Source organism: Euprymna scolopes, chromosome 44 (genome assembly GCF_053919585.1).
Source record: "Euprymna scolopes isolate OS-2025 chromosome 44, ASM5391958v1, whole genome shotgun sequence".
Classification (NCBI taxonomy): domain Eukaryota; kingdom Metazoa; phylum Mollusca; class Cephalopoda; order Sepiida; family Sepiolidae; genus Euprymna; species Euprymna scolopes.
This window is the reverse complement of record NC_136525.1, coordinates 30509671-30524945: the sequence shown is the minus strand read 5'-3', so window position 1 is coordinate 30524945 and position 15275 is coordinate 30509671.

Here is a 15275-nt window from a genome sequence, read left to right as displayed (position 1 = left end):
ATGCCGGTATATATTCCATCCCATGTAACAACTGTCAATAATAATCAAAGAACAAAATATCAAAACAGATCCTGGCTAACCGTTTTTCCTTAAATATTTCAACAAAATGAATAAGTTTACAGAAGAAAAAAAAATGTACATATTTATTTTAACGCATTTTTAAAAGTGTATATATAGACATCGAACAACCCAACCTTCCCATACGCACACATATGTTTGTCCTTCCCGACATGGGTAGGATTCAAAAACTGTCTTTTTCGCACGATCTATGACTTTTTCTTTTCTTACATTTTTATTTCAATTATTCTGAAGATGTCCTCTGAAATAAGGACGAAACGTTGATTTTTTAATAATTTCATTCGGTTTTTCTATCTTTCTCAAAACACACACACACACACATATATATGTGTGTGTGTGTGTGTGTGTGTGTGTGTGTGTGTGTGTGTGTGTGTGTGTGTGTGTGTGTGTGTTACGCATAAAAAATGAATACCTACTGTGTTAATAAAAAAATCATGGGCTGTTAAACTTTTTACAAACTGTTTTTATCTACGTGCTATGAAGCCCAGTTGTGCAAAATTATAATTGAGGAACTATACTAGTGGGTAATTGTTACGGCTTTACCTTATCATTAGCTACAAATAAAAAAATAAAAAAAAAATCTTCGTTTCTTTTTCTCTCTTAGTTTCCCCTCTCTGTCCTGCTCTAAGTAAATCTGACGAGCTAGTCCACAAATTCCAAAAATTCATCATGACAAGTTTCAAGAAAAAATACACGATTAAACCCGGTTCTCCAACTTCCAACGTAGACCCCTACTACCATGTCTCCTTCTCCAACATCAGGGGTCTACGTTCTAACCTTCCAGAGGTTGAAACCCAATTACAGGAGACTAAACCAGACCTTTTATTTTTAAGTGAAACTGGCATTGGACAGGCTATTTCCCTAGAAGAGTTCGCAATTAAAGGATACTCTAACTTAACTTCTAAATCTGACCCCCAAGATCGCCATGGGCATGGAATTTGTGCCTATATTAGGGATAACTTTTCATGTGGTAGGGATATCTCCCGGGAAGATCCTAACTTACCCTATATGTGCTTCCGGGTTGCTTTAGCTCACACTACGGCATTTATATTTACTCTCTATCGCCCCCATAACAGCGGAGTTACTATCTTTCAAAGCATATCTAAGAAAATTGACCAAGTCTTATCTGCTTATCCTTCAGCTAACATTCACGTATGTGGTGACTTCAATGTTCACAACGTCGAATGGTTGACCCACTCTAACAAGACCGATGATGAGGGAAGGTTCTGTCATGATTTCTCCATTGCCTATGACCTCACTCAGATTGTTCAGGAACCCACCCGTGTGCCCGACAATGATGGCCAGTATGCGAGCCTACTAGACCTTTTTCTCACAACTTGCCCTGAACTATGTTCAGTTTCTGTTCTGTCGCCTCTTGGCTCTTCCGACCACTCTGTTGTATGAATTAAGATAAAAATGAAATGTAATAAGTCCCCAGACGTACCTCTCCATCGTACAGTATATCGATACACTAAGGCTGACTGGGATAGCTTCCGTACATTTATATCTGATCTACCTCTGCATTCCATGTTTAAAAAGGATGTGTCCTCTATAGTATTAGACCTGACGGAATGGTTAATTGTAGGTATTGACCGTTTCATACACTCTAAAAAGTTTCAGGAAAAACCTAACAGCCAGCCATGGTTCTCTCCAGAATGTGCTGCTGCCATTGCGCACAGAAATCACTTTTTCCACTGTTTCCAACGTAATAGATGTATGAAAACTAAAGCCGCTTTCAGGACTGCCAACAACCATTGTAAGAAAGTAATAAAGAATGCAAGAGAGTTGTATGCTCAATCTGTTAAGTCCAAAGTAGCTGAGCAGCGGCTTGGTTCCCACCAGTTTTGGCAAATAGCAAACAGAATCATGAACAGAAACGTGTGCTCCATCCCAACTATTATCAATGGACCTGAGGTAATCTCGTCAGCATCAGACAAATCCAAACTCTTTGTCAAGAACTTCGTAGCTAATTCTAGCCTTTGCAATCAAGGCTGCCAACCCCCAATATTTCCTCCTGTATCAGAAAACATGCTATGTGATATACGTATATGTGATATACGTATATCTGTACGTGATGTTGCCAAGCCAATCAAAACCCTTGATTCCAGTAAAGCAACTGGCCCTGACGGTATTCCACTTATAGTACTCAAAAAACTTCAACCTGAACTAGCGCCCATACTTACAAAACTGTTTAAACGTTGTCTTAAGGAGAATAGTTTCCCATCTGCCCTGTATTTAAGAATTCAGGTGATCGCTCATCCCCCTCTCAGTACAGGCCAATAAGTCTCCTGTGCGTCATGAGTAAGTTGCTGGAATCTGTGTTAAATACAGAAATAATCAACCATCTCAACAAAAATAACCTTCTTAGTGACACTCAATATGGTTTCCGTTCTGCTAGATCTACAGCAGATGTGCTTACAGTTATATCTCATAGGATTAGCAAATCTCTCGACGGAGGCAACCTTTCTAGGGCAATTGCTCTTGACATATCTAAGGCCTTTGATAGGGTATGGCATAAAGGTTTACTTCATAAGATCTCTAGCTATGGTATTGCTGGAAATGTCTTCTCAATTATTAAATCATTTCTTTCTGATAGGTTCATAAGAGTAGTAGTTGAGGGCAAAAATCAGAAGCTCACAGTATTAATGCCGGTGTCCCTCAAGGGTCCATCCTGGGCCCAACTCTTTTCCTGATCTACATTAATGATCTTCCAAATCACATCCTTACATCATTTGTAGACATTTATGCTGACGACACTACCATTTATGGTAGCACATCTAAGACAGTAAACGACCAAGTTCTCTCCAATTCTCTCTCCTCTGATCTTGAGCATGTAGTACAATGTGGTAAAGAATGGCTGGTTGCTTTTAATGCATCTAAAACCAAGCTTCTCTCTTTACATCATCAACATTCTGATCCACATCTGACATCAATTGAAATGAATGGCTCTCGTCTTCAGGAGGCCTCAAGTTTTGACAAACTTCTTGGCTTGACCATTACTCCTGATCTTAAATGGAACACCTGTAACACTAAAGAGAGGCCACATCAGACCTGTAGGGTTGATGTGACGTTTATTTTGGTTAAAAGTAATTTTTTGTTCCCGGACGATGATCGGGTTGAAGTAATAAAAATTATTATTAATTTTTATTTGTGAATAAATTCTGAACTAAGTCTGTTGTTGAAATGGCGGCGGCAAGAGTGCCTTTGTAGCGAGAGGATAAATCACATGCTGGACTTCAAAAGCGAAAAAGAATGCATAAAATATGTTAGCCAAAATACACAGGCGTTTGATCTCCAAGGGCCGAAATCATAGTGTACAGGAGCGGGAGGGGTGAGGATTTCACACCCGCAATTGGCAAAACTATGATCCAAAGTTGACCTGTGAATTTGACAAGTTGAAAAGTCGGGTTGTTTTTGATCTAAGAGAAACACACGCAGTGACTCAGCATTATGTTTAGAACAAAGAAGAGGAAAAAAAATGAATTGTCCGAAATTTCAAAACAATAAAATAACGTATCGAGAATTGTCATTTTGTGAATCAGATTGAACGAAAGTTATGAAATATGTTTGCTCGGATGGGAAAATGTGTTGTCCGATAAGTTCAAAGCGACAAATGCATTCTTGGTCTTTTGACGTAAACAAAATGTCTGATATAATAAAATGGCCGACAACCAGAACTTAATTCAAAGATAAACTAAAATCCCTTTGAATTATCAAAGCGAAAGGTGAGATCAATAGATAATTTTGAAACAAATAAAATCGCGTGATTTGCTTTAAGTCAAAGGAAAAATAATTTTCCTGCATAGGGGGAAATTCCATTAGTAAGCCAGGGAGGAGTTAATTAATACAACGTGTAAGTTGGGCGTTAATAAAGGGAGGAGTCAATCCAATTTTGGAAATGGACCAATGAAAAAGGGCCCTGTCGAAGTATAATCAACCAATGAGAAAAGGCCCCGTCGAATTATAATCAAGCAATTTGATTGGTCGATGACGAACATGGGTGTCGTCATCATTCCATAATTGTATTATAAAAGAAATGAAAAAAATCAGAGATTAAGTCAGAAGGAAAAGAGTAAGAGAGAACAGAAGAACAGAAGAAGAGAGATAAGTCTCGGCAAAATCACCTCTCTCTCTCTCTCTCCCCCTCGCTTGTGGCCTGATAACTCAACGCTTATAACGTGTCGATCACTTAACGAGAATTACGCAAAGTCCGCGATACCGACCAGGTATTTCAACAACAGAAGCTCAGTTGTAGAACTAACTGCTTGCTTGAATTAATTGTCAACTATATGTATATGCTGTAAATACTTCTTTTATGAATTTCCGAAATATATATTATATTAACTAACCTCCGGAGTTTTGTTGCTGATGTGCGTTGATCCGTATATATGTACATTCTTTATTTGCCATTTGTGACACCGTATCCGTCAACGAACACCCAGGATAACTAGACGATCCACGGAGAACAGGCCTTGAGAACCGAGCATCCGAGAAGAATCCCCAACGCCTTAACGAAGAACTCACTGGGTGACGCGACGTACTAACGGTTGGCAGACCTGGTTGCCCAGTCGACATATCATAACTGTACCGACCAGGGTGCAGATCATAACTGGGCAGCGATCAGGGGTCAAGGACGTGTAAGGCACACGTTACAAAGGTCACACACGTACATCAAATCTGTTGCCAAGGCCGCTGGAAAAATGGTGGGATCTTTCTATCGATCCGGTAGATATCTCACTGCTGATGCTATTCTCTATCTATATAAGAGCCAGGTACGTCCAAGGATGGAATACTGTTGCCACATCTGGGCAGGAGCTGCTAGAAAGGACTTGGCCTGCCTTGATAGAGTTCAAAATAGACTTCGTAGCCTCGTAGGAGATGTCCTTTTCTCTTCCTTGCAACCTTTATCTCACAGAAGAGATGTTGCGAGTTTGTCTCTGATGTATCGTTATTTTCATGGAAAGTGTTCGAATGAGCTTCAATCTATGATCCCCCCTCGCCAAACTTTCACAAGAAACACTCGTCTAGCTGTAAACACTATCAATAATTCCCCCCCCCACTCTTTATCTGTGCCTAAACCTAAACGTAGATTCCATGAACAAAGCTTTTTTCTTAGAACTGCACGCCTGTGGAATTGTCTTCCGTTTTCCTGCTTTCCGGCTGACTACAATATGGTTGTCTTCAAGTCTAACGTAAATAAGTTCTTGATGAGCCGTTCCATATAAGTTATTAAATTTACCAAATTTTCATTACTAATGATTACTATAATGTCCAATTTCTACTGTACACTCTTTAACCCTTATCCTTGAGTGGCCTCTTGGCCTTGATAATGTGGTGATGCCTATGTAAAAAAACCTATTATATGCTTGTATGTCAACACTGGGGGCTGAAACAATTGTGTGCAAAGTGTCACCAATATAAGACTAACATTTTGAAAATGAGTAAATACTTGTGGTTCAATTCCTTTTAACGAGGCATCTCTAAAGGAAAATATTTATGGCTTGCATTATTGAGCTATCTGAAAGAAAACTATGTCATTTATTTATATGTCATTACTATCACAAATAGATAAATTACATATAAATATGCTTATATACAGTTGTGCCCGATATTATTCATACCCCTCGGATCTTTGAGATTTCTATAAGAATATTGCTCAAACCAGAAGGTAGACAATATTAAAGGGATTTCAAACAATAAATCAAGCATAAGCATTTTATTTAAACTCAACAAATAAATAAATTATGCAAATTTTAAGCATTATACAAAGAAAAACAATAATGGCACTAGTTCAAAATTATTCATACCTCTCTTACTAATAGTCAATAGCATGCCCTTTATTCTTAATAACAGCCTGTAACCGTTTTGGATATTTATCAACAAGGTTTTTACAAGCATCAACACTCATTTTTGACCATTCTTCAATGCAGTAGTTCTCCAAATCCCTCAACTTTCTAGGTTTCCGCTTTTTAACCTCAGTTTTCAATATGTGCCAGAGGTTTTCGATAGGGTTCAGGTCGGGACTCTGGTTAGGCCATTCCAAAACATTAATTTGATTATCCTCAAACCATTTCTTGACTATTTTGGCAGTATGTTTTGGATCATTATCCTGTTGAAGGACTCAGTTTGGTCCTAAATGGAGCTTCTCCGCATCCTGTCTATGTTTTTTCTGGAGTATCTACAAATATTGCTCCTTCTCCATGGTTCCATCTATCTTGACCAAACTACCTGGACCACTATCCGAAAAGGAGCCCCCAAAACATTAGGCTACCACCACCATGTTTCACCGTGGGTATGGTGTTCTTTGGGTTGTAAGCTTCTCTTTTCTTCCTCCAAACGTAAGAAGCATCCATATGGCCAAACAATTCAATTTTTGATTCGTCAGTCCACAAAATACGTGAGAAAACGGACTCTGGAGAATTCACATGGGTCCTAGCAAACTTTAGACGTGCTGCAATGTGTTTTCCGGTGTGCAATGGAGTCCTTCTTGGTCTTCTTCCTTTCAGACCATTTTCATGCAGAGTCCTTTGCAATGTTTGCCTTGATATTTTTATGCCAGAAGACTCCAGATTATCTAAAATGTCCTTAGTAGTGGTGGTTGGATTTGCATTAACACTTCTTACAATATTCCTGGTGGTTCTAGCAGACAGTTTCCTTTTCCTTCCTCTACCAATCAAGTTGTTTGTTGTGTGGTGGCTCTGGAGTTTTTTGATGATGCTCTGTACTGTTGCTGTAGGGACCTCAAATTTCTTGGAAATTGACTTGTAACCTAAACCATCCTTATGTGAATTCAAAATTTTAGTCATAAGATCATTACTAGTCTCTTTTTTCTTCCCCATTCTAATAATTTTTATTCTTTTATTGGTTTTCAGTTGATATCATTTTAATTTCTGAAAAATGCAAAAAACGAAATGAAATTAATCAAAGGTTGTATAAAAGCATTCAAAATAAGAATAAAACAGGAAACAAACAGTCAGAAACTCGATTAATACTGAAAAAATAAGGGGGTATGATTATTTTTGAACATTGCATATTTTGTAAATAGCTGTATATTTCTTTTATTACAAGTATCCCGAGATTTTAAAATGACGAAAATGATCAGAAGAGGTTTATTAAGAATATGTATCAATATGGAGGTAAACAATAAATTCTTATAAAGTTACACCTAAGAAACTCAATTTTCAAGAGGGGGTATGAATAATATCGGGCACAAGTGTATATCGAAAGATTAGAGTTAGTAAGTAATGTGTGGTCGATAGATATTACAAACGTGTATATAATAAATCCATAAATGGAAAACTTAACTTAATGTCTATGATAGATGTATAGAACAGAAATATATCATATACTAAAAGATTCGTTTTGTAATTTGCTGTAGTTGAAATCTATTAAAGACTAGCGGGGGTACTTAAAGACTTGCCCGGATGTTTGGAGGTGTGTATGCTGTTAAATAAAAAAGAAACCGGGGTGGGCGAACCCGAAGCCTTGAGACGAAGTTTGAAAATGAAATCGGCCAGCCAGAATAAGTTACTGAAAGATGTTTGAATTTATTTAAGTAAGAACCTAATTGACAGGTGCGCGCGCGGAAGTCGTAGAGCAATAGCTATTCAGCAAATGAGGTCAATGACCAGGTTTGTTATAAGCGAAGTAAAAAAAGAAAACAACGTTAAAACTTAAGCGGGGGGTAATCAAAACATCGAAAAAAAAACACAAAAAAAACTAACTGAGGCAAACGAAAGATGTTAAATGTAAAAATCGAAAAAACAAAAAGAAATGACTTAAATAAGCCTGTTTCGATATTAAAATTTAACAAATCGTTGGGTATCCGGGTGTTTTGGGTTGTGTGGTCGGGGGTGGATAAGGGAAGTAAAAAAAAAAAAACAGAAAAACGAACGTTACGTGAAAAATGGCTTAAATAACACTGTTTCAATATTTAAATTTAAAAAATCGAAAACAAAAAGACATCTCACACCAGGATTCGAACTCAAAACGTTTAGATAATGGACCAACGCGCTAACTTACTGAGTTAACGCGACGTCCATGAAATTTGGTAAGTTTTTCAACTATTTAAAGTAAATCAGATCATGACATCATCTGACGCATGCGTAGAACCGGTCGTCGTCACGAAAGGACCGTTTTTGTTGACCCCCCCCTTTCGAAAATTGTCGATTTCGAGGTGAAAAAATGAACGTTTTGGCTAATTTTTCCATATCTTTCGAGCGAAGGATGGAGCTTCGATATGATACCGAGTTTGTGAATTTTCGTCGTGTTTGTTGAAAGTTTTTAGCGCACACACAAACACACATACATACATACAAACAAACATACTTACACACATTTTCGCTTTTATATTTATAGATGACTGAGTTATAAAGCAAAACGAGTTACCTCCCATTATCTTTGATTTGATTGACATCATTTGGCAAAATTTTGACATGTTTTTACGCTTCTTGAAAAGGTCACAGGCAAATATAGCCGGAGAGACAGAAATAATCTGATGAAGAAAAGTGAATAATAAATGTTTTATTTACGTTTTGTGATTTATTTTCTTCGACTTAATGTCAGACAATTTTATCCTGTGACGCTACCTCTAACATTCCAAAATTTAAATTCTGTTTCCTGGAAATTTGCGAGTCCGTTGTTTTAGCATCTGACTTCACTGCCAGCTCTTGCTGCATTTTAAGACCGTCTTCTTGTCTCAAACTTTCTGTTCATTTATTTTTTATCACATAAGGATGATTCGGTTAAGAATAGAAAACGTTCATTATACATATTGAAAATACGTTATTTTTTTATTTGATTAATAGAAAAATGAAAAATATGAAAATCTAGCAGTTAGATTCTGTCATTTTAATAAAGTTTGCTTAAAACATGAGTGAAAGAAAGATAAACATATTGATAGTAAAAAAGATCAAATAAAAAAGTTGTGGATAAATCTGGAAATCTGAAAATATTCAGACGAATCGAAGTAAAACCAACACAAAGTCAAGTATCTGCAGAATGTCTTCTTGGTTCCTCCTCTTCTCTTTTCTCTCTCTCCCAACAATCGAACACAGCATATAATAACAAAACTCTAAAGCACGTCTGACAGCACTGACTTCTGCCAACAATCTGCCCCCCCCCCCTCTTAACAACACAGGCTTTTTATATCGCAAAATCGTTCACCTCTATTTGCATATTCTTCTAACTCACGTGATCACTACTCTATAAATAAGAGTCTTGACCGTTTCTTTTCTTTCTTTTTATTTATTTTCGGTGACCGACCCGCACGTGGTCTATCCAGGTAAGTCACGCATTTCTCCACACTCCCCCCCCTGATCTCATGATCACAAACAGGACATGCGGGCAATCGTCGTTGGCGGGTACTCCTTCGAAGAATTGGGGGCAGCAGTTCCTCATTTCTTTTTTCTTCATTACCACCATCATTACTACCAGTCTCTTCCATTATCCCGTCTCGTGGTTCCATAGGTGGTGTCTCACAATCAGGGCAGGGGGGCGGTATCCGTCTTTGTCGGGTACTTCTCCGAAGAATCAGAGGCGTCATCTCCTTGGTGTGCTCCATCATCCCTTCTCGCGGGGTTTCGCAATCACGGGGGGTGGGCAGTATTCGTCTCTGTCGAGTATTTCGATGAGGCATTACTTCCTTGTGTCCATCGCTCTCCTCCCTATTGTCATCAGTATGTCCCATCATTCCCTCGTCTGGTTCTGTTGGTGGTGTTTCTATGCTCACCTGAAGGGGCAGTAAGTGATCAGGATCATCTCTGAACGGTGTGTGATCCTCCTCATCGTCCTCAGAATCAGAAGAGGTATAACAAGGGCGGATATCTTTTACGTGACGTGGTATGCCACCAATCAACATGGTCTGAGGACTTATGATTTCGTCTATTTTTCCCCGGAAAAATTTCGTAGTGCACCCAGCATTCGGGGGTTTTATCCAAACAAGGTCTCCCACCTGATATGGTGTATTGACAACACTCACCACTGATGGTATGGCATCAACTCCTTTCACACGCTGTTCATATTGGTAAATCCCATTGGCTGGTGCAGTTGCTGGTGTTGCATTGTCCTTGGGTGTTATATTATACCAGTACACAGCTTCTGGAATAGAGCACTGCGTCCTGGCTGCAATTCTTTTGATGGTGAGGTGACACCGTTCTGCTATACCATTACCCTCGGGATAATATGCACACCGATAATGCATTTTAATCCCCCATTCGTGCACGAATTTCTGAAATTCTTGACATCGAAATGTGGCGGCATTATCAGTCAGAATTTCAATCGGGGCACCACGTTCAAAAAAGACGGCTCTCAACTGTTGTATAATGCTGGTTGCATCCTGTCGTGTCAACAGGCGCCATATTGTGAAACGCGTCGGGCCACAATCCGTCATGGTCAAAAAATGCTTGTCCCCATAATGTGTTATGTCCATCCCTACTCGCTGCCAGTTGCCCTCCACCTCGAGCTTCCCTTTTTGCCATTGGGATGGTGCCGGATCAATTCTCTGACACTCTTCACATGAACGTATGGCTGCTTTCACTGATGCTTTTGTAGTTGCAGGGCATACTCTTCGGACAAAATATGCAGTCCTCTGAATTCCAGGATGTCCAATCTGCTGGTGTATCATACGGATTTGGTCAGGTGTTAATTGATCCGTTACAGTCGCGCATGTTTGTTGTTGAAGATCGAATCCCTGCCTCATTGCATCGATCCACCTCTTTGGTACTCGAGTCAAGCTATCAGCCAAATTCTGCATCGACGAGACTAACGTAATGTCTACCTGCAAGCTGTATTCGTCAACTAGACGCTTAATTATTGCTAGTCTCCTTCGTACTAGCATTTCACTTGCAGCTCTAGTCTTAACTCGAGCCTTTCCAGTCAAGGTGTCGGTTAACCAATGGTAAACACACAATGAGTCAGTGTGGAGATGCACAACATTAGTCTGCCATTGCAATGCGAGATTAAGACCTTTTAACGTGGCATCAAGTTCTGCCAAATTTATATGTTGGGCATCATTTTTCGGACGAAGCCAGCATGCATCTTCCACAACAACACCTAGTTGCTCCAACACGACACCTGTAGCCAACGAACTTGCGTCAACCCATGCATTTAGTTCGTTTCCAGACACTTGCCACTCACCCCGGGCAGGGTCATTCCTATGCACTCTGGACAACAGTTCAGCCATCATTTGTTGGAGAGAATCATCATCCGCAACATCGTCCCATCCTTTTGTTACTGTAGTCACTCGTCTTTTCGCCACTCCTGTTGCCGATCGGAGCGATCCACAGACAGGTAGATGTCCTACCAATTTACCACAGATAGAAAACACAGTACGTCTTGTTAATACATTGGGTAACTTTGGAAGTGGGCTCCCTCGCTTCCATCGCAACGTATTGCCCTCCTCCCAGACCTCGAGGCCTAGCACGGGCACTCCATCCTTTAGGCGCTTAGGGTCTTTGCTTATCAACCCAAACGCTTTCAGTTTTATTCGAACTGCATCCGCAGACATTATGTCCTCATTAACATAGATGTCATCTATGTAGGCTGAAGCAGCTTTTGCTGTGGTCTCATCCTGTATCAAAACAGTTTTAATAATGGTTGTCATAATCAAGGGTGCTACGTTTAGGCCAAAACCCAAACGTGTCAAACAATATAGTTTTCCCTTGAGTAGTACTGTCTGAAACGGCCATAATGACTCATGGACACGTATCTGCAGATAGGCCCTCTTTAGATCCAGAAGTGCTACATTGCTCCCTTTTTGACGCCACTCTCTCAGTTTAGCAGCGCACACATCTGCGTTTCCGGTAAACGCATCAACATGCCAATTCAACTCTCGGTAATCCATTACGGGACGAATTTTTTCTTTGGTAGGTTGTTCAACAGCCATGAGCAGAATTAATCCCTTGGGTGGTCCCAGACGTTCCTGTGGGTATGGTATTAACCAACCGTTGTCAATCCACATCTGAAGTTCTTCTTCATATGCGGCCCTATTCTTGGTAGAAACTGCATACTCTGGAATCATGTTGCACAGCCGATCTGGTTCCTGGCCCATGGCCCATTTCCACTTTGCAGTCCACACCCTTTCGTTGTCATCAAATGTAGCACAGAAGTCCTTTTCTTCAATCGACATGGCTGCACAGACGTCTTTCCCTTCTCCAAGCCTGATACCTCTAGCTGCTGTGATTGTAACGCCTCCTAGTGCTTGTATTGCATCAATTCCAAGCAACATGTCGTAGCCAAGGGGTTTCTCCTGCATCACCAGAACGTCAACTTTAGCTGTGTCACCCTTCTCAGTACAGATTGTGACTGTCCCTTCACCACAACATACCCGTGATAAGCCATTGATGGTCATAACGCCGACTGGGTTCCTCCGCCACACCGGACAGCAATGGGCACTAACTATAGACCGGGAACACCCCGTGTCTATAAGTGCTGAACACTGCACATCATCAAGTTTAACGCTAATGACAGGCAATCCTGTGTTTATTGGTTGGCAGGGGGCAAGGGTAGCGATAGTACCTTGCCCCCAACTTCGTTTCCCGAACAGTTGCGAGATATGTGCCCAAACTTATTGCAGCGATAGCATTGCACTGGTCTCTTTGATTGTGGACATACACCTCTCCTATCACTCCGGCACTCTTTAGCAAAATGATTGGCCTCCCCACATTTATAGCACACTGGGGTGGCATGCTTATTACTATCTGGAAGAGAGTCCACATTGCCTCCATGTCGAAAACGAGCTGCTGCTGCAATTGGTTCCTGTTCCTTACAGATGTTTCGAGCTCGGGCCAATAACTCATCAGTTGACAATTCATCGATTCTTGATGATGCCCGCAACAGTTTACTGACCTCCTCGGGTAGGCCTACCAAAAAAGCACAGCTTAATATTTTATCGTTGACCCCACCAAACGGTACAGATAATTTTCACAGGTCGGCTAGGTACACGTCGACTGTTTCCTTGGGTTGAAGTGTCCGGCTCGTGAACTGTTGCCACGCAACAAATGGATCTGTACCAAACGCTGTATACAGGCTCTGCTTGATTTCATCCCAGTCTGGTTCATCCCCGAGTTGTTGGTAGACTGCATAGGCCCCTCCGGTTAGCCTCAAAGGGATAACTGTGGCTGGTTCTTTAATTTTGCACAGTTTACAGATTTTCTCTGCCTTTTCAATCCATTCGACGACAGCCGGTCCAGTGGTAGATCCGTCGAACTCGGGTATTAAGCGAATGTCGAATCTGTCCATTGTTAGTCACCGCACACCAAGCGCCGAAATAGCTTAAAACCAACACAAAGTCAAGTATCTGCAGAATGTCTTCTTGGTTCCTCCTCTTCTCTTTTCTCTCTCTCCCAACAATCGAACACAGCATATAATAACAAAACTCTAAAGCACGTCTGACAGCACTGACTTCTGCCAACAGTCTGCCCCCCCTCTTAACAACACAGGCTTTTTATATCGCAAAATCGTTCACCTCTATTTGCATATTCTTCTAACTCACGTGATCACTACTCTATAAATAAGAGTCTTGACCGTTTCTTTTCTTTCTTTTTATTTATTTTCGGTGACCGACCCGCACGTGGTCTATCCAGGTAAGTCACGCATTTCTCCACACGAAGTGAACAATGCAAGTTTGTTTCATATTATTTAGTCTAAAAATCAGTAAAAGATTCGAAATATTCGACATAGAAACAGAGATTCGCCTCTCCCCCTTCCCCCTCGTTATATATTACTCATTCGTTGCCTTACAGTAATTGTTGAATGGAAAAAAATATTTATAAGGTACGATAGACAATTGTGATGCCATGTAAACACCTGATTAGTTAAATCATGTTAATAGACACAATTAGTTAAGTTAAATCATGTTAATAGACAAAATTAGTTAAGTTAAATCATGTTAATAAACACAATTAGTTAAGTTAAATCATGTTAATAGACAAAATTAGTTAAGTTAAATCATGTTAATAAACATGGACAAAATTTGAAGTGATACAGACAATCGCAATTCAACGTTAATGGAAGAAAGATGTTAATATCCAGGTAAATAAAAGACGTATATACAACGATAAGACTCTGTTGTTTAGAAATGCAAAAGTCCTCAACTCCACACTCAAGTCTATTTCTTCCGGTGTTATCACTGAGGTAACAAAAACATATTGGACATGTATAAGCTATACTATGTGTTGTTGACAAATTGTCAGCAAACATGTGTCCTTTCGGGAAATTGACTCTGTCGTGAGTATTGAAGATAATTATTTGAGAAAGAATCCTTTACAATCCCAATCGATATGGAAACCATTTTTAAAGCAATGTTACAATGCACTATGCAGATTTGTAAATATCTGAGACATGAGATAACACGAATATCGCATGGGTTAATACGTCTTTCCATGTTTGTGCTCAATTCTCTCTCCTCATTTTATTTGCAGCATTTGAACAGCAACCTGCAGATGATTGAACAATGATTTCTTCTTGAGAATTTGGTGTGGTTAACGAGAGTAAAGTAGTTTGGATTGGAGCTGCAACATTTGTTCACAGTCATAAGAATTGGTGTGAAACCATACACAATGATGAGCAAAGAAGAATAAGGTATGACTTCTGTCTTCATTATTTTGTTTATTCCATGAACGAGCAATGGATGTTGAAAAATAAACATTTTTGTTTATTTCATGAACGAGCAATGGATGTTGAACAATAAACATTTTTGTTTATTCCATGAACGAGCAATGGATGTTGAAAAATAAACATTTTTGTTTATTCCATGAACGAGCAATGGATGTTGAAAAATAAACATTTTTGTTTATTCCATGAACGAGCAATGGATGTTGAAAAATAAACATTTTTGTTTATTCCATGAACGAGCAATGGATGTTGAAAAATAAACATTTTTGTTTATTCCATGAACGAGCAATGGATGTTGAAAAATAAACATTTTTGTTTATTCCATGAACGAGCAATGGATGTTGAAAAATAAACATTTTTGTTTATTCCATGAACGAGCAATGGATGTTGAAAAATAAACATTTTTGTTTATTTCATGAACGAGCAATGGATGTTGAAAAATAAACATTTTTGTTTATTTCATGAACGAGCAATGGATGTTGAAAAATAAACATTTTTGTTTATTTCATGAACGAGCAATGGATGTTGAAAAATAAACATTTTTGTTTATTCCATGAACGAGCAATGGATGTTGAAAAATAAAC